This window comes from Diabrotica undecimpunctata, chromosome 2, assembly GCF_040954645.1.
Source record: "Diabrotica undecimpunctata isolate CICGRU chromosome 2, icDiaUnde3, whole genome shotgun sequence".
NCBI lineage: Eukaryota > Metazoa > Arthropoda > Insecta > Coleoptera > Chrysomelidae > Diabrotica > Diabrotica undecimpunctata.
Genome location: NC_092804.1, coordinates 154,399,372 through 154,421,303, shown reverse-complemented (window position 1 = coordinate 154,421,303; position 21,932 = coordinate 154,399,372). Strand labels below are relative to the sequence as shown.

Genomic DNA, 21,932 nt, shown 5'->3' with positions numbered 1-21,932 from the left:
CAGCTGTTGAGACGTTTTATTTTACATATCTTTTTATTATTTTCTATATCTTTTGGTGAAGGTTGAAATTAGCTCTGAGAATCAGAAATCTAGGCTTAAGGATCACAAACATTTACCTATACAGATCACGACACTGTTTTATTGACCATACAACACAACGGCAATCGCAGTGACATGTTACACGTTTCCACCTCTATATTCATTTCACAGTAGGTACGAATTTGTCGTAATTTTCACATTGACATTAAAAATTTCAAACGAAGTTCTGAAAGAATAAACAAATAATTAATAAAATGTCTATTACGTTGTATACCGTCTAAGAAAAAGTGCAACTTGTAACATGGTACTTTCAGGGTCATTAAATTCGAGAAGTAATTGATTTATTTATTATTGCCTTCGAAAATGAACAGTAAAAAATACCATTAATAATTTTCAAACTTCGGGATGTGTAAACAGTTGTAAAAAGTGTCATGAAGGTAATGAACCACGTGTTAGACCTGTCGATGAGGAGCGTCAAAACAGGGATATTGATATTTGTGCTTTTGTGAAAGCTAGTGAACCCTGCAATAGTGTACAAATTGCTAGGGAAGTTAACGTGAATGCTCGAACTGTCCAGTGAGTTCTCAAAAGGAATGGATATCACTGTTTTAAGATACAATCAACGCAAGAACTGTTTCCGGAAGATAACTTTAGGTGAATGGAGTTTTGTGAATTTATGTTAGATAAACAGAATGAAAATGTACACTTTTTTAAACATATTTTATTTTCTGACGAATCTTCATTTTCATTACATACAAAACACAATCCATCCATTGCAAGGTATTATTCTCGGAAAAATAAGCACCTCATTGTTACAGTGCGAACGCAGTATCCCCAAAAGTAAAATTTTTGAACTGGGATGTCAGGCGACCATATTGTCGGTCCATTTTTTATCGATGGAAATCTAAACGGGCGCAAATATTTACAACTTTTACAGAATGAGATCATTCCGGCAGTTCGACGCCTTCCCGTTAATTTTCAGGAGGTTTATTTCCAACAGGATGGGTGTTCGGCTCACAACTCTAGAGCAACTATTGACTTTCTCAATCAAACGTTTCCTGATCGACTGATATGTACACGTGGTACAATTAAATGGCCCGCTAGATCCTGTGACTTAGCGCCTAACCATTTCTTTTTTTGCGGTTTTATCAAAGAAAACATTTATAGGTATCAGTTTGAAAGGGCCACAAACCTAGTCGAACTAAGGCAATAATACTTTATTTCTCTGCAAGCATTACACCAGCCCTACTCCAAAATATGAGGTGAAATCTGTATGACAGATTTGGTTACTGTTTAGCACAAGGAGGTGGAATATTGGAGCCCTTAATTTATTAATCTGCTTTCCTAATTTTTATTTTTTGTTAGGTACATTTTACGAAGTTTGTAGGTTTATTTAAAAGTACAAACGATTCTTATTCTGATTTTTTCTTCTTTCTTGTATTATTGTTATAAGCTTTGTCCATAAAATTTGTATAATTTTCAGTGACAATAAAGCTTATTACTTATTAACTTACTTATTTATTTGTATTGCTATTAAGGCTAAAAAATACCCAAAAAATTAGTTTTAGAGCATTATAAGAAATATACTCTAGAGATGGGATTGCAATAAATCTTAATTCCTATGGTCAACAAAACGTTTTTCATAACGAAATAAGTCTATCTGTTTGTTATCGCCACTCATTTTTATTTTAGTAATCTTTTATCCAAAGATTCCTTTTAGACATGCCTTGGTGATTTTCTTCATCCATGTTGTTGCTGTGGAGTCTAGTGTAATATTGTTTTGTTGATTCTGCCTTCTTCCATTTGTTCAAGTATCTGTGCTATATAATTTGCTGTTTTCCAAGTCTTGTATTCTAAGTATTATATTCCTTTGCCATTTGTCTCCCAATATCGGCATTTCTTATGTTTTCTATCCTTGTCCTTATGTTATTTGCACTTGTCTAATTTTGCTAGTATGCCAAGTTCTTGCAATATATTAGGTGGTTTTGTTCTATTTGTTGAATTATAGGCTTGCTTAAAGTTTACAAAGGTATTACAAATGTCTATGTCATATTCCCATGATATGGCTAGTATTTGTTTGACTGTAAAAAGTTGATAGATGGTAGACTTATTTTACCTAGACCCTGCTTGATATTTCCCCATGATTTTTTTCAGCAGGAGGTTGAAGTCTTCTATTAAGAATATTTGTGTGTATTTTCTTTCCCGATCAAAGTATGGAGATGCCTCTATAATTCTTACATAATTATTGGTCTTCTTTTTTGTTAATAACTTAGGCCTTATAAACTCTTGTCTCACTTTTAATGCTAGATGCGTTATTTCTTTACACCATATGTATAAATGCTCTTGTTATATACACCACTGAATAATTGAAAAACGTAACTTGAATCATTATTTTCTCTTCTATCATCATTCACACACATCTAATTACATGTTTTAAAATAGGGAAAAGGTATTATTATTGGGTAAAATAATTAACGAAGAATATTTTTTAAGCTTTATATTAAAAGTATATCCAATAGATACAAAAAATAAATTATTATTTAACAGACTAGGCAATCAGTTCAAGAAAATTAATATAATCTTCTATTTTATCTTCTACCACATATCTAGACAAGTTTACTTCATTACGAAAACTACAATCTTCTATAAATTACTTTTATCTTTAGTGGTGGCGGCAATTTCATTGAAATTATAAATAGTTGAACGCCATATAAGACAATCTGAAACAAAAAGAAAACAAGATTAGAATATTTAAATATACGTTTTTAATTTATAAAAAGATAAAATAACTAACAACAAATTTCTACAAAATGGTTAAATTTATGGACAAGAAAGGGGCATACCATAAATAGCACTTGGCGAAAGTCGTAGACGACAGACGTTTGTACGCAAGATACAATTGAAAGGTAAAAGCTATGGTCACAAAAGCTAAAAATGTCCCCTGGGAAAATAATGCAAGGAAATTCACGCATAAATAGGGTTCTATCGAGACTACGACCTCCCAGAATTGACAGAAGCATATTTATATTAGTAACATCTACAAAAAGGGCGACAGGAAATGGGGACACTAAAGAGGCTTAAGTGTAATATACTCAGTATCAAGAGTCCACTGGAGAATAATTAAGAATAGAATCTTAAAACCTTAAAGAGGAGTAGAAAACCTTGGAACCAGTGTTTTTCTAATAATCTTAATGAGTATTTAGAATTGTCTTCTAGGAAAGTTGTTTCGTGCGTCGGAAAACCGTCATCGTTGCACTCACCGCAAAAAAATTTAAATATTGTATATCAGAATGGATTAAATTGATTCCACTTTTATCATACATAATATTTTTATTATATTTTTGGTTTTCTGTTCATTTTTAGTCATTAAATTTAGTTATTTAGTTAATTCTAAGACAATACGAAGTTCGTTGAGCTAGCTACAAAAAATACAATATATTTACATATACACAAAATACATTATATAATAATAATACCTTACATATACATTTGGATGGCTTATACGTCTCGGTTTCTATACGGATAACGACTAAATATCCAATTTTTTTTCTTCGCAGAAATATATAGGGCCCATAACACTACAATTTAAAAATAATGTGAATTATACAGGACTGTCCAAAAAGGAGTGATATATCAAAGTTATGTTTTTTATTATGGAGCACTCCATATTTGATGACATTTTTTAATCTTTCTTAAAAAATAAGCTATACTTTTATTCCCTATACCTAAACACAGTTTAGGTATAGGGAATAAAAGTATAGCCTTCCTATAAAAAAAAACAGTATAACAGTTGTGAGCGGAAAACAAGTGAAATTGTGACGGAAAGATTAGAGGAGATATGGCGCAGAGCTTCAATACCAATCGTAAAACACAAAATAATATTAGCTAGAATTATAGCTTACCACGATAAGTATAGAATATTAATGAAACTTTATAAAGGCAGGAAGACGAAGAGGGTTACAAAGAGAAGCTGTTCAAGTTTGGTGAGGATAGCAAGAAATTGTTTGATATTGCTACTTGAAAATGTTTAGAGTTCAGCGATTTCATCTGTCTTAGAAACCGAAAAATTCCAATACCAGAACGAAATTTCCTAATCGACCAACGGACTAACCATAAAATGATGATTGGTAATTTAGATCGTTGGGCGACCAAAAAAATTAAGAAGAATTTACATAGCCTACACCAACAAAAACAACGTGAAGAACAAAACCTTGCAAATGGAGGTGGAATTTCAAAGATATGATCGAGTGTTCAGCAGACAGATATATTAAAGCAAAATAGTAAAATTGAGGTATTTTTATCGCCATCGATTATTTCCAATTCATTTCTCCCAATGACTGATTTTCGTCACATTTCCGGTTGTTGTCAGAACATTCTATCATTATAAGGTTTCAGCGAGCTGGAACTATAATAATTTCTGCAGTTATAGACAGAAGTAGAGTTTGACGAGCTCCTTCAGAAGCTAGGGCTACATTGACAGATGAACCCACAATTTTTGGTGCAGATATCTTTAAATTATTTTACGATGAAAGCGATAGCGAAAATGACATTAAAAAAATAAGTTTGAGCTCCACTCTACTGTATATTTCACATTATTTTTAAATTATAGTGTTATTGACCCTGTATATTTCTGTGAAGAAAAAGAGATATAAAGTAGTTTTTAGTACAGAGACAGAGGTATATAGGATGGGCCTCCCCAAATGTGTCTTATTTTTTGCAAAATATTACAAATTTCAGTCCTCTACAAATATTTTCTCATTTCTCATAACTTTTGATGTGAAATAATTAGAGAAGTACGAAATCAACAGTGTAGAATTTCTCATTGAGCTTCCTATGACCTGTTTGTAGATTATCCACCCGGTATATATATATATATGTATATATATACATATATATATATATATATATATATATATATTAATAATAATAATAATAAAAAAAGATTAACAAAATTTCAATTATGTAAATAAAGAGGTTTTATAAGTATACACACTCACAACTTATATTGTAAATATTGCATAAAAACTATAATAATATCAAATTGTGTATTTTGACTATATTATTTTTTTGGAAAGAAACATAAAACCATTTGATCCCAAATCGATAAGTCCAAATTAAAATGAAATCTGGAGACAGAATGTTGTTCTGTTTAGAGATTGTGTAATTAAAATCATAATCGTAAAAGACGTTGTCTCAAATAACATATTTTCAAATTCAGAATGACACATTTAGCACCAATAGATATCATCAACTTATTCGTAAGAACGACAAGAAACAGTGATAATTGGATTTGGGTTAAGATATTTTTTTTATTATGTTGACACGACTTTTATGACGTCAGTAAATCCACGAATTAATAATTCGATAATGTTGTAAATCTTACATTTTGGTGTCATCTATTCAAAAAGGATTGAACCTTTATAATGCAAAAGTCACGTACCTCTAATAGTTTACTGTAATTAATTATGCGACGTACATATGACAAAATACCTTTAAAGATTTAAAATGGCGATTTTTGAATGTTAATTTACGAATTTGTTGCTCAAAAGTCTGTAAAATACCTAATAATTCTTAATTTTTAATAAATGTCAATAATTATTGTAAAAATAAACCTAAAACCTTGATACTTCGTGGAAAGTTGAAGGAGGAATAACACTATTTAGAGTGTCACCACTCTCAGACAAAGGCTCAATGAATGAGGAAATTAACCGTCAGATGTCGATAATGAACTAGATCATTATATTAGTGATGGATTCGACGGTTTTAGTGTTTTATTGTTAGATAAAACATAGCTTAACTATAGCTTACTTAGTGTACACGCACCCACGGAAGAAAAGGAAAACGACAAAAAGATGAATTCTACGACACCTTAGACAAATAATATGATCGATGTCCACGTCATGACGTGAAAATAATTGCTAGGGACCTTAATGCAAAAACTGCAAAGAGCAATTTTTCCAACCAACTATAGAATCTAAGAGCTTGCATGAAGAGTCAAATGACGGGTTAAAGTAGGAGGAACAAGATTTCGGTATAAAATAATACACAAAGGAACATAGAAATCACCTGACAACGAAACCGTTAACCACGTAGATCACATCCTAATAGATGCAAGGCATTCTTCTAACCTCATGGATGTCAGAAGCTACCAAGATCCAAACATAGATAGTGACCACTTTCTTGTAATGGCAAAAATCAGAGAAAGAATATCAAACCTAAAGAAGGATAAACATATTAAACAAGACAGAAATAATGTTAATAATCTGCGCAATAAAACGGTTGTGAGAGAATATAGTAGACGAATGGATGAGGAAATAAAGAAACTGGAAGCGGGGGAAATGTGAAGAAATTGTGGACAAAATGTAGAAACATAATAACTGAGAAGACATCGGAAATATTGCGCAAAACCAAACCAGTTAGATAAAACGAATTGTTTAACGAGGAGTGCCAACAAGCAACAGATAACAAAAATAGAGCATACCTAAAGACAAATCAAGCTAGATGCACAAAAAGAGCAAAGAAGGAATACCGGACAGATAAAAAGATTACATAGAAGAAAAAAAAGGCAATTTGAAGAAAAGCAGTTAGCAAACATAGAATGGCTAATAATTCAAAACGAAACTCAAAAGTTCTACCGAAAAAACAACATGAATAAAGAGTTTAAGCCAAGAATACGGAGCAGTAAGGATGAAGAAGGAAATATCCCAAGTGATACGGCCTCAATCTTAAACCGATGGGTTGAATTTTTCGACGCAAAAATTAACGGCCAATATATCGAAGAAGCAGATAACACCGTAGCAGATCGAAATAATAGGAATCTCTTCAACCCAAACAAAAGACAACCTACCACTGAACAGGTGGCCCTTTAAAAAGCTTAAAAATTATAAAGCACCAGGAACTGATCAAATTTGTAGTTGAGCTCTACAGAATGGTGGTGACGCACTGCTACAAGCACTTCATAAACTTTAACTTCTTCTCTGGCAAAATGAGACCATGCCCTGTGAATGGTCTCAGGGCGTGATATGACCATTACATAAAAAAGGCGATCAGCTCCAGTGCGACGACTACAGAGGTATAAACCTGTTAACAACTGCTTACAAAATACTAGCAAATATTCTCTACGAAAGGCTAAAAGTTTACATAGCTGGCATAGTTGGAAAGTACCAGCCCGGAATTACTCCAGAAAAATTAACAATTGATCAGATTCATTTAATAAGACAGATCCTCGAGAAAACATTAGAATTTAATATTGAAACCCATCACCTATTAGTCGACTTCAAGGCCGTATCCGACAATTTCAAAAAAAAATTATCACTAAGTTTTATACAAAACACCTCCTATTTACCATTGCCCTGGAAAAGGCAGTCTGAGACACACGAATTTTCTAGACGTGGAAAGGGCGGGCATACATGTTGGTACTAAGAAAATAGCAAATAGTTGGTACTATAGCAAATGAGGAACGGGACACAGCATTTGGAAGTCATATCTTTAAACGTGTTGATAGCTTTACATACCTTGGCTCGCTAGTGACTACTGTCAATAAAACAAGCGAAGAAATTAAAAGACAAATAAACCTTACAAATAGGGCATACTATGGACTTCAAAAAGAATTCCACTCGAGAAATGTCCGAAATTCCACAAAGAAAAACTAAAATTATTCTATACAAAACATTGCTGACGCTGGTCCTTACATACGGGGCGGAAACGTGGACTCTAATGCAGAAGGATAAAAGAATTCTCGGAATATTCGAGCGTAAGATACTCCGCAAAATATTTGGAGCTATAACGATCAAATGCAGCGGCGCAAAAGATTTAATTTCGAATTATATCGATTCTTTAATGAGCCCGTAACGTTCATTAAAATACAGTGACTTAGATGGGCCGGACACATAATATGAATGTCTGACAATAAAATTACTAAAAACTAACGACAGGAATACATATATGAAGAAAAAGCAGAGGCTGGCCACGAATTAGGTGGTTAGATGAAGTTTAGACCAACTTCGGAATACTAGAGATCAGAAGATAACTACACGTTGTCAAAAACCGAACAGAATGGCGACTAAGCTTAGAGCAGACGAGGATCCACAGAGGATTGAGAGACCAAAGATGATGATGAAAACATAGCAAAACAGAAAATTTTGAAGAAATAATCTCTTAAAACTAGTAGTTTTGAGTTCTTTATTAAATTTGAGTTTTTGGAGTTACGAGGTTTTCTTATGGGTGTATCGAATTATATTCCTATTATCGAATTCATGATTAAGTTGACTTGTCAAAATCAATATAAAAATTGTAATTAGAGATAGAGAAAAAAGCTACGTAAAACGTCTTCCTCTTTTTACTTAATTAAACTCTAATTTATTAAAACATAATAATAAACTTATAGCGATTGTAAAACAAATATATAACGACTCTAATTAATCGTAATCTGGTGTCTGAATGTGTTACCAAATGCTTGAAGGTCTGAGAGGTTAGATATTTTAAATACATTGATAACCTACTTAATGTAACAAATAAAGAAAAGATATACTCCTAACGTTTTTAAAAAGCGGCCAATTAACGTTTTTCTACGACCAGTGAAATCTGGAAATCCCAATACCGAGCAAGCAGAAACGTTTTGCTTGTACGACTATAAAAAATGTAAAGTAGCAACCAACTTTATTTGGTTAAAATATTCAAATGTCGAAAGTTCGATAAAATTATACCAAAAAACGTGAATTTTAACTATCATGAATAATCATTTGTCACGTTAATATAATGTAATGAAATATTAAACACATGTGACTTTATATTTATTCGATTAGTACATCAAATAAAACATTGGTAATGTATTATTGCTAAAAAATATGAATATATTTAGTTATGAAATTAAGGCGTGTACAATTCTTTGTCTTCAAATATTATATATCAGAAACAGATAAGGGTATTTGTTTACAATATTGTATTACAATTGTATTACAATAAGGCATTCGATTCCACAAAACTCAAGGCCGTATTAGAAGGAATGAATAATGCAAGAATTGATTTCAGATAAGACTAGGTAACAAAATATTACATATCATCTATTCTATCTGTGTAGCTGTTTGCGAGTTCAGGAAAATTGCCATCTGATTGGTGTACCTCAATTTATATCCCGCTACACCAAAAAGGTACTACTACCAGATGTGAAAACTACCGTACACTGTCACTAATCACACATGCTAGTAAAATTTTGTTGCATATCATCAAAAACAGATTAAAAACCTATCTACATTACCAAATACCTCAGGTACAAGCGGGGTTTGTAAAGGATAAAGATACACGGGAACAAATCCTGATTCTGAGACAACTCATTGAAAAGTCTAGAGCATTTCAAGTACCTTTGATTATATGCTTCATTGACTATTAAAAGGCATTTAATTGTGTAAGCTGTATAAATCTGTGGCCCATTTTAATAGAAATGGGCACACCAATGCACCTGGTGACACTTATTAAAAATCTGTACCAGTCCAATATAGCGACAGTATGACTAGATCAGAAGTTCTCAAACCAAAAACCGAGAGAGCTGTTAGATAAGGATGCGTGTTGTCATGAGGATTGCTTTAGATGGATGGGCCGGTGGAATAACATTGGCTGGTAGAAAAATAGAGAGAGAATTCTCTCTCCTGTTGCCGACCAGAATGTAGCATTTTCGCAACAGGAGAGAGAATTATCTCTCCTGTGGTCGACCAGAATGTAGCTTTGCCTTTTTAAATAATTTTAAACTGTTTGTCCTTGTGTCGTGTAGTAACAATTTTATGTTTATGACATTCTGGGATTGTTGGATAGCCCAAAATTGACGAAATGCTCCTGAAGATGCTCTAGTGAGCGAAAGTACTTGGGCAAGATTTAATTAATAAAACTGTGCTCGATATCTGCCTGTGGTAGGCGTAATATAGGGTTTTGTGTCAAAAATTTATGTTAGGTATCAGATATTAGTAACGCTTAAGAATATGCTAGGACAAAGTGGCCAAAAAGTAACAACGGATCACCACGATCATTTCATTGGTCAATTAGCTAGAAGAGACCCAACAATTTTTCTCCTACAGCTCCAAAGGCAACTTTTGGAAGCTACAGGTGTAGGTGTTTCAGTTAAAATGACAAGAAAAAGACTTCGTATCAAAGAATTATACAGCAGTAGAGTTACAAAAATTAAAGAACGTTTAAAAAATAACTTCGCCAAGTTTTTTCAAAGCAAAAAATTATCGCATTTGAAATAAAACTAACGTATTAGTTTTAGATAAATTATCAAGCAATTATAAAAAAAATTATTGTCAATGTTTTTTGTAATATAAAAATTGCCGACAGCAATTTCTACTTCAAAAAGTAATTGATGTGTTGTTAAATGTTGATTGCTGGAGAAAAATAAATGGCTTTTACTTATTATATAAGTCATTATATACTAATAAGCTCGTGCCGATAGTATTTTAGATGTTCCAAAGTTATCAAGATTACTTGTATTGAATTCAATTGTAGCATTAAAAAAAATAAATAATTATTCTTGGTTACATGTAGGTACATGTTAAATATATTTTGTTGTAATTTCTCCCAACAAAATCAATTATTAGTTTATTAACAAATATAGTTTTAATTTCATTACATTACGTATTTCATCCATAAAGATGGCCTTGTTACTGACGTTACGTTCACAGGCCATTTTATAAGGAAATGCATTATCAGTAGACATTTTTTTTTTTTTTTTTTTTTTTTTTTTTTTACCGCATCAACCCCTAGGGTTATTAGCGGGTGGTATATCTTTATTTTAGAAAAGTTACATTTAGTATATTATTAAAATTTACATAACAGTTTTGTAAAATACAAACATTTTATGTTATGTTACAGTTTGTTATACAGTTTACAATTTTTGATAAAATTTATTGTATTGCTGATGTCTTCTTTTAGAGTTTCTTTCAAATTGTGTTTTAGTTTTGCTGTCGATCTTGCTGTTGAGTACACTGGACAGTCTATCATTATATGTTGCACTGAAAATGGTATTTGACAGATGTGGCAAATCGGCTGAGGGTCCTTGGAGATGATGTATCCATGTGTAAATTTTGTATGACCTAGCCGCAGTCTGTTAATAACTACTTGGTCATGTCTTTTAGCTGGGAGCGGTAGTAAAGCAGAAGTAACATCTGGTTTGATACTTTTTAATTTTGCTTCTGTTTGGTTCCATTTTACTTGCCAGATTTTGTTCATGTAAGTTTTTATTAATGTTTTTTGGTCTGAAATTGGTATGTTTTGCATAATAGGAATTGTCATGTTATTGATAGTTTCTGTTGCTGTTTTATCAGCTGCTTCATTACCCTTTATCCCAACATGGGATGGTACCCATAAAAATGTTATGTTTTTACCACATGTTTGGGCATTGTATAGCATGTATACATATATATCAGTAGACATTTATCGATAAATATAATTTTACAAATATTGTGTTCTCTTCGGTTGAAAAAACTAATACTAAAAATGTTTTACTGTTTATTCTAATAGCTTAAGAATTTCTTCTATTATTATTAGCTATGGTCTATTAGCCAGGGTGATTGAGTATTCACTTTTATTTCCCCTCGGTAACTTGCCATTTTTTGTGTTTTTTGGTGCGTAGATTTGTTTTTTCGAGGGTACCAGGCTCAAAACCCATCAGATAATTTGTAATTAACAATTTAATTGTTTAATTAATTGTATCTCCTGAGAGAACAACGTGCGGAAATACAGCTATTACAACGGAAACACGATTAATTCAATATGCACAAAAAAGTTAAAGAAGCTGCAGGCTTATACAAGCGTAGAAGAGTTGGATGTCTGGGAGACAACCAAGGCAATCCACTAGTAAGTATGGAAGAGAGACTATATACTTGGAAGAAATATGTGGAAGTAACATTTGCAGATGAAAGGCAGATTGCCATTGAAGACATAGAATGCCAAACAGGACCTCTGATTACCATTGAAGAAGTCACGGCAGCTATTAGAAAAACTAAAGACGGTAAAGCTGGTAAAGCTGTAGGGCCTGACAAATTTTACACAGAATTCCTAAAATTTATGGACAAACAAGGAATAAAATGGATAACGACTTTATTTAACAAAATATATATAAAACTAGAAATATTCCTCAAAGCTGATTAGAGTCGACCTTCGTAACTATACCAAAAAAATTAAATGCAAAAACATGCGAAGACTACAGAATAATTAGCCGAATTAGCCACTTACTTAAAACGTTTTTAACAGTGATACATAACAGAATATATAAAAAATGTGAAGAACAACTGTCATGGACACAATTTGGACTCCGCAATACCTTAGGCAAACGAGAAGCTCTATTCGCTATACAAGTGCTTATCCAGAGGTGCAGGGATGTCAACTATGATGTATATATTTGTTTTATCGACTACAAAAAAGCATTTGATAGAGTAAAACATAACAAGCTAATATCCATCTTGAAAGAAGCGGGCTTGGATGATAGAGACTTGCAAATTATATATAATTTATATTACAAACAAACTGCCAACATTAAAGTGGATGACCAGTTGACAGAGACAACCACCATAGATAGAGGAGTGAGACAAGGATGAATTCTGTCTCCAGTGGTATTTAACATGTACTCAGAGCGTATCTTTGAGCAAGCACTGGGACAACTACAGAAAGGCGTCTTAGTTAACGGAGTGTATCTAAACCAAATTAGATTTGTTGAAGACGCAGTAGTTTTTGCAGATAACCTAGATGGTTTACAAGCAATAATGTCGCGCATATCAGGTATAAGTCGAAAATATGAGCTGGATCTCAATACGAACCAAACAAACTACATGGTAGTAAGTAAGCACGAAATATTAAATACACATCTTTTGGTAAACCAACAGCCAATTAACAGGGTAAACAGCTACACATACCTTGGTATTAACATGAACAGTCAATGGGACCACTCTACTGAAATAAAACAACGTATAGGGAAAGCAAGATCAGCATTCGCAAAGATTAAGTTTCTTTTCAGAAGTCACGATTTACTACTAAGTACCAAAATCTATATCATCGGATGCTATGTATTTTCTACAATATTATACCGAGTAGAGGAATGGGCGCTCTTTGAAGCTTCTTTAGGAAAGCTCGAGGTCTTCAAGATGTGGTGTTACAGGTGGGTCGTGCGACTAGTATTAAAGTCCTACGTAGAATGGGCAAGGAATAGGAATCACTAACACAATCAAAGAGCGCAAATTAGAATACCTTGGCCATGTTATAAGAAATGAATACAGATTTGGCTTATTCCAACTCATTCTTTAGGGTAAAGAATTTTAAAGAGAGGACCAGGGAGAAGAATATATTGGCTTTAAAACCTAAGGAAGTGGTTCAATACGTCTATAACCAGACTATTCTGAATATCTGCAAGTTAGGTTAGGATGGCTATGTTGATCTCCAACATCCGGAACGGATAGGAACCGTAAGAATAAGAAGAAGCTATTAGAGATATTGAATTTTACCAAAATACATTGTTTCTTTTGAAAACATGAACAAAATGGCTTGGTAAACTTTGATCCAATCGTAAAAATTGGAGTTATAACAAATTTCAAAACATTGGCAAAATATGCATTCTTTGCTTTCTATGCTTTTCCAAATATAACTCAGGTTTTATACATGTGATTAACTTTCAAACCTCATTCAGTTTAAAGGTTTAATTGTTTCACATTTAAAAAAAACTTTGCAACTTTACTTTATTTTTATTAATAAATAAGTTTAATAATTAAACATTTAAAAATATCACTAAAAAGTTGTAAATTAATTTGTTTATAAGAGATTTAAACAAAATTAAATTACAAACTTTGAAAATCTGGCTAATGGAAGTTGTAAAACAACTCAAAGTGAACATTTTAAGCTTTGGTAAATGTTTCTATGTTAATTTTTGACCAAGATATGGAACTTTTAATTGTGCGTTGTGGGGCGCACGGTCATACTAAAGCTTAAAATGTTCGTTTTGAATTGTTTTATAGCTTCCATTGACCAAATCGCCAACGTTTACAGCTCAATTTTGTTTAAAACTCTTATAAATAAATTAAGTCACCACTTTTTAACGAAAATTTGAACTATAAACTGCTATAACTTTTTTATTTATAATGATAAAGTAATATGCATCTCTGAATCCACGTTAATTCACTACTATAGATAACTATAAGAAATACAAGGAGCATCACACATTTAATTGAGTAGCATAGTTAAAAAGACGACTTAAAACCACTTCGACCGGTTTTTATTTTATGGTTGATTCGTAATTCTTCCTGCGTGACAAACTCGGCGTTTGCGGCTTTAAATCTGAGTACAAATCAACTTTATTTTTTAAAAATCTCAGCCAATCAGCTCCCTCCTGCAGGTTGACAATCCCAATCTTTTTTTTTTGTAGCGTATAAACATTTTATTTTACTTTGTATTTTATATTATGGTTTATTATATATTGTACAATTTTATGGTTTATTGTACATACATAGATCATGGATGGAGTAATCGATGAGGTTATGCCTGAAAGGGCTCGTAAAAGAGCGAGAAACCCAGAAAATTGCAAGAAATATTTTAAAAACTGTTTGAGGCTTCCTTCTATAAGAATAGGCTATGTTTCGCTGAAAATTATGAGACATAAATATTTTCTATTATATGAGCATATAATATTCAACCGTTCATACGTATCTACAGCTGCCTGGTTTTGTAGGTTGCTTGTAGTGATCTATCAAATTGTGCATTGTTTTTTTCTTTTTGTTCTAGTTACTCAAGCAAATCGACACCAGGACGGCTAAGCTGTAGTCACACCGCCGGCATTACAATTCTTGAGGTTGATATCAAGAAAAGTAACACGCCTCTTTATGTGCAGTGTCAGAAAAAACAGAAGCATTATGCGTTTCTGTTAAATTATGTGTGTGCTATTTCTCCACAGATAATAAAACCCAACAAAAGAGCAAGAAGCCGGACTAGGTGAATGACTTTTAAGTATTGAATTTATACATATGTTTCAACGCTTTAAAAATCAAGAAAACGAGAGATGGTTTTAGTAATTGTCGCAGCTACTTTGATAAGCAACAGACTGTTAAAACTTTCATAAAGTTGCTAAATCTTTTGAAATCTCAATATATAAAAGGTAAAAGTTGCCGAAAATATCTTACAAGTGAATTAAATATAGTCAAATGGTCTGTCTTGTACAAGCATCAGTAAACGAAAGACTAAAAGTACAGGATTACTCTTTCCAGCAGTTTTTAAAACTGCATTTAATATTAGTTTTGGTACCCAGTTAATGCGGATTGCAGTTATTGTTTGGAAATAGAAGACATAAAGGTTGATAAAAATATTGAAATTCGTAAGGAGCTGTCGTACTTTTGGTTAACAAAGTCTGACAACAAAGTAAATACCACCATAATATTAGCCGCATCACAAGACCCTTACATACCAAAATCTATAAAAATTTGCAAGCCGTTTCCGAGATAATTAGGACGTTCCATACTTAAAACTCACCCTGTAGATTGAGAGTGAATTGATAAAAACAAAAGCATTATTTTAAAAGTGTAAAAAGGGCTTTCATTTTTATTTTTTTTAAAGATCAGTATGTGCTTTGTAACAGACTTTAAATCACGACATTTTTGCAATTTCGCAAAAGAGACATGATTACACCCTTATTCCGGGTAAAGGCATTATTTTTTCCTCAGTTTTAAGAACAAAAGAACAAAAAAAATTGATCCCAGGAGTGTGCCCTCAAATTTTAAAATCAATCTTTTAGTATCAAAAAAATGGATATTTTCTGTGTAATTTGACATCATATACTACATAATATTAAAGTTATTTTGTAGTTATAGGCTTGCATAGTAGATGCTAAAAATTACAAGCTTGCATAGTAGATGCGCCTTGTAATTAGTTTTTTTTTTTAAATACCTCCAGGAAACTTCTATTTAGAAAAACGAAAACTGGTATAATTATTTTTCCTCCAGAGTTGAATCGATTTTAACAATTATGAATTTCTAATAACGATCGTAGGCGTCCGGTTTGAGTAGGCCTCAGGTTATTTTTAAGCATTCATGATACTAGATTATTAAATTTTCACTTATTCTAGTACTAAAACGTTCTAGTACTCCATAAGTTGATAGGATACACCATTTTCTAGAAAAATCGATTTGAAAATTTTACGTTTTTTCTTCATGAAAGTTAAATTAATATTTTTTGCACTAGTTGGCCGTGACCTGTCAATAGAAGTATAACCTACGTTTTTCATTGTCAAATTGTGGTCACTTCATGAAGTTTATCTTTTAGTTTTTTTACTTTGTGGCATTCAAATATAATAATTTCAATTCAGCAAAAATGATTTTTACTAATAAAGAATAAGCTTTTATGTTTTAGTTGATGTTTAACGCTCGAGCAGCACAACGAAGATACCCTAAAAAATTTTAAACATTTACAGCTCTTCATCGACAAATAAGAGAAACCGTTCCAGCGGTTCCAAAAAATAATGAAAGAGGGGACGTGATGATGTAACAGCAACGCATGAAGATGTTATTTTAATGAAAGTTGAGAAAAATCCATAAATTAGCGTTCGAAGACTATCTGCCATGTATCCCACAATTTCAAAATCTTCCGTAGGAAATATCTTATACGACGAAAATTTATATTCTTTTCATTTTACAAAGGTACAAGCACTGCTCGTGAATAATTCGCTAGATACTCTGGGCCAAAATGAACCGGACACCTTAAAAATGGGTAATTTTTCATTTCTTATATCTCCTAAACCTGTTGTCCGATCTAAGTAATTTGTTTAATATGTTATAGCCTTATTCCTTGACAATATCTTTATAATAATATTGTTGCTAAACAGGTAAATTTTTATTGTATACTGGGTGTACGAATCAAACTGTGTTTTTTTCTTAAAGTTTGCATCACCCTGTAGAATATTCTAGCATTTGTAGAATACTGAAATTAAATCGTAACTATAGCCTCATGCTTTCTCAACATTTTGTGTTTTGATTCATTCGCTTATGTTGGATAATACAAAAGTAAGGTACTTTAACAACTAGACATGTTTTTTATCAATTTTTATCTCCGCAGAAGAGAAAAAATAATCTTTTTGAAAAAAAGTCATTTGTTACAGTAAAAATGCATTAAATAAAATCTTCGAAGAAAATTCAAATTAACAATATTTTAGAAATCAAAGTCAAATTGAAAAAAAAATTGGGTATTAATAATGGGTGTTGCCCCTCTAGCCCTTAGGACTTCTTGGAGCCGGTTTGGCAATCCATTCATACTATCCTTGATATAAGATTGGGTTATATTTTTCCATTTTATTACCGCAGCTGTGTTCAGCTCTTCAAAGGGTGCAGGGGCTGGTACTCTTGCTCTTACCCGTTTTTTGAGGTTGTCCAAGATATGCTCAATTGGGTTAAGATCGGGACTGTGTGCTGGCCATGGTAGAACTTGAATCCCGACTTCATTAAGATACTCACGGGTAGATCTTGCTGTATGGCAACGTGCATTGTCATGCATTAGTATGAAGTTATCACCAATGAATGGTGCAAAAGCATGACATGATCTTGGAGAACTTTTTGCACGTATTCTTGGGCATTCACACTGCCTCTATCGAACACAACAAGAAAGAAATACCTATTGGTCTGGACCTTTTAGGGCTATTCTGCTCTCATGTGAGAACAGTATATCCTTCCATTCCGTCATAGTCTAGTTAGCATATTCCCGCACAAAATGAAGTCTAGCCGTACGGTGTTGTGGTAGCAGTTCTGGTGCGCGATCTGGACGAAAATCCCTCAAGTTTATTTCTGACAGTCTTCTTCTAATCATTTGTCTACTCACATTAACATTTTCTCACCTCAAGAAGAGACCTACGAGCTTCAGGAGCGGTGAAAAAGCGATTTCTCAATACTTTAGTGACAATGAAGCGGTCACCTCGAATCCCGAAATCTTCTGATAGCATCTTGTACCGTAGTTCTGGGTACATCAAGTATACCATCAATATGACGTTGACGGTAACCAGTATCAACTACAGCCACTGCCCTAGCAGCATCAGTTGGAACGAGTGGCATTAAAAACAATAAATAAGCACTAAAATTTTAACTTAAACAATATTCGCTCACAATGATATAAAATTATAATTTTAATTGTTCAAGAATTGTTATTAACACGGAAACAGATTTGCAACAATGTCGTACAACGACTATACGTCAAAAATCCTTTATCTCAAACACAAATTTAGGAAACAAACTGTCACAGGTAATGTAAACAAAACAATAATAAAGGTGGTGGTATTAATTTTGCTAGTGAGTTAAATCGTCTGTATTGATGAGAAACATGGCTAGTTGTGAAACTACCTAACTTTTGTAGTATCCAACATAAGCCAATGAATCAAAAAACAAAATGTTGAGAAAACATGAGGCTATAGTTAAGTTTTAATTTCAATATTTTATAAGTGCTAGAATCTTCCACAGGGTGATGCAAACTTTAAGAAAAAAATACGTTTTAATTTGTACACCCGGTATACAATGAAAATTTACATGTTTAGCAACCATATTACTATAACAATATTGTCAAGGAATAAGGCTATAACATTTTAAAAAAATTACTTTAATCGGACAGGTTTAAGAGATATAAGACATCAACCATTACCCATTTTTAAGGTGGCCGGTTAATTTTGGCCCAGAGTGTAATTACAAAATCAGAAAAATCAAAATGAAGATTTTTTCAGATACATTTTGTTTTGCGACAAAGCTACATTTCCAAAAAATTGAATTTTTAGTGTGCGTAAGACACAATATTATTCATACGCGTAAGACGTCACGTGCGTAAGACAAGAATTTTAGCATCAGCATAGGTTTAGCATAAACGTCTGGATATGAGTAGTTAACGATTATCTACTTGGGCCTGTGGAATTACCTGCTCGTTTAAATGGTCCTGATTACTTACATGTCCTGCAAAATATTTTACCTGATTTATTAGATAAACTGCGTTTAAACATTAGGCAAAATTTATGGTTTTACATGGCGGCTGTTTGTCCTACTTTAGCAGGAATGTACAAGATTTTCTTGATAATAACAACGAATACCGCGTGATTGGAAGAGGGATCCAGTTGCTTGGCCAGCAAGGTCGCCAGAGTTTAATCCTTGCGAATATTGTGTTTGGGGATACATACAAGCATTTGTTTATTCCATTTCGATACAAAATCGTGAACAATTCTAGCTAAGGATACAAGATGCTTGCAACGAATGTAGAAATAACTTTGAAAATTTTGCAAGAATTCAGCGTTCTCTAAGTAAAAGGGCAAATTTATGCAAAGAGAGTAATGGTCATCAACATTGAGCATCTTTTGTAACTATCTACTTGTGATACTTGTTCTTTTGTTTTAGTTTCGTTCCATCGTAATAAATAGTTTTTTTTTAACCCTTTAAATAAAATTTTGTTTCAATTCGATTTTTTGCTTCTTTTGAAAACGAACAAAAATTGAAACGAAAGATAACTTATAAAATTATTTAAGGTACCTATTAATTTAACATTCATGACGAAAAAACGAAAAATTTTCAAATCGATTTTTTTAGAAAATGGTGTATTGTACCGACTTACGGTAAGAGTATCTTTTAGTACTAAAATACCTGAAAATTTAATAATCTAGTATAACAAATGCTTAAAAGTTAAGGACAAAAAAGTTATGGGTTAAAATAACCGTTGACCTACCCAAAACGGACGCCTATGACCGATATTAAAAATTCGCAATTGATGGAATCAATTTAACTCTGGATAATAAATAATCGTACCAGTTTTCGTTTTTCTAACCAGAAGCATTCTGGAAGTATTAAAAAAACTAATTACAAGGCGCCATCATCAAAGAGCTCTAGCTCCCGTAGGAAGGATTTTCGAAATAGGAGAATTGGGTTAAATTGTCCTAAAATTATGTGAGGAATCCCTGGTCTTCGTTTGTTAGGGGAGTTTCCGGACAACCTGTATTATTTTTATAATTGTTTAATTATTAATTTAACTAATTTATTTGTAAATAATATTCCAAATTATAGTTATTTGTAAAATTGAGTGATAAAGCAACGCTGTTCTCATTAAATAAAGGGTAAATAAAGTTTAACAACTGAAAGAATTAAACAATTTATATAGTAAATATAAACCAGAATATCGGATGAAAAACAAAATCAAAAAACATTTATTTTATGAGTAAATTCTATAAATTTTACTGTTCACAATAACTACTTGACCAATAAAAAAAGGAACTATAATATGTTGATAACCACTATAACTTTAATAAAAAAAAAACAGTTTTTTAAGAAATTAATAACATAAAGGAGGGGTATGTGAGTATACAACCAAAACAAAAAATTTAAGAGGCATCAATAAAAAGGGAATAGACTTTTACTGAAAAAAATACAACAACAAATAAATAATGAAAATGAAATGTCTAAGGATCAAATTACCCAGCTCTTGAACTAACTAGTTGAATGGCTATGTATTAATGTAAAAATATAAATATTTTTTTTTTTTGCTTATTTTATAAAAATTTTGGGCTTAACATTTTTTCTTCAAAATTATTTTTTGCTTTACACCGAGTTAAAATATTTAGGTATTTAAAATTAAAACTATAAAAACAACTCACAACGCTTACTCATTTGAAGTTTAAATTTATTTTATTTACTTAATTTTAACATAATTCATCAACTTACCAAACATTAAGATATCCACAGGATAAACAAACTACCGAACCTAATTCACTTCCTCAACAATTTGGTTTCACTACCGGCATTTTTCCAAACACTGCTCGATGAACTCTTGGTGGAAGACGATGAAGAGCAAGAGGTTTGAGAGTTACTTCTTTTTACCTCTCGCCTATTATTATTTACGTGTAAAAACTTATCAATAATTTGCCTGACATGGCTGTGAGTTCGGCTAAACGGATTGGTGTACATTTTTATCGCGTGGTTAATTTGTAATTGCTTGCTTGGTATGTTACAAGCTTAAGCTTTTAATAGCGATTGAACGAACGTTGCTATATCACGGTAATATATAGAATTCCCTAGACTCTATACGTCGTGAGGACGCCTTGCAACAAGGCCAATGTCATTGATTGCAAAGAAATTTAATAATGCTCTGAGATCGGTCGAAGTTCGCAATATTAATTGATTTATTTAAAAATTGTTTTGAAGAAAAGAGATGAGAAAATGTTTTTCATTAAGAAAATTATTTCAATTTTTATTTGTTTAATTTATTTATTTGGTTTAAATTATAGGGTAATAGCCTAGTCAAGAAAGAAAAAAAGCTAAAAAAATCTTATACAGATATTTGAAAATTCTAAGAGGTATATAAGAGAGATATACATATATAAACTCCTGGACAAAATTAACGCACCACTTTAATTAATCTAAATATTTACAATATGAACACAAAATAAAACTAAGTTACATTGAAATAATAATAAACACCTACAAATAAGTCTAACATGACTTTATCATGACCTTAATCTGCCTTATTTTTTCTTTAAAAATTTGTTTTTGTCGGAAATGCGTAAATAAGCTAGCATAACTCCAAATTGTAAAAAGAAAAAAATCAGTAAAGTAACACAATAAAATGCATCTAGGTCAACACTAATACCGTGTAGGCCCTCCTCTACTTCTTATGACTGCATTTATGCGTCGAGGCATGCTTGATATCAAATGTTCAACAAAAGCTTGAGGAATATTCTCCCATTCTTCAATAACGACCTCAATGAGTTGGTTGTGATTGGCAATAGTGGGTCTACGACTTCGAATCTTTTTTTTTTAGATAGTCCCATAGATGCTCTATAGGATTCATGTCCGGACTGTTAGGTGGCCACTCTAATAATGGAATATCAACATCATTTAGGTAGTCAATAACCTGTCGAGCCACAT

At 32.2% G+C, this 21,932-nt stretch overlaps 1 long non-coding RNA gene across 1 annotated transcript; it reads right to left on the bottom strand.

The window, feature by feature from the left end:
* Positions 1-2,521: 2,521 nt before the first annotated feature.
* On the bottom strand, positions 2,522-21,174 carry LOC140433518 (uncharacterized). Its single transcript, XR_011950000.1, has 2 exons — positions 20,730-21,174; positions 2,522-2,759 (listed from the first exon to the last, which is right to left on the bottom strand). It is a non-coding gene; the product is annotated as an uncharacterized lncRNA (long non-coding RNA).
* Positions 21,175-21,932: the final 758 nt, after the last annotated feature.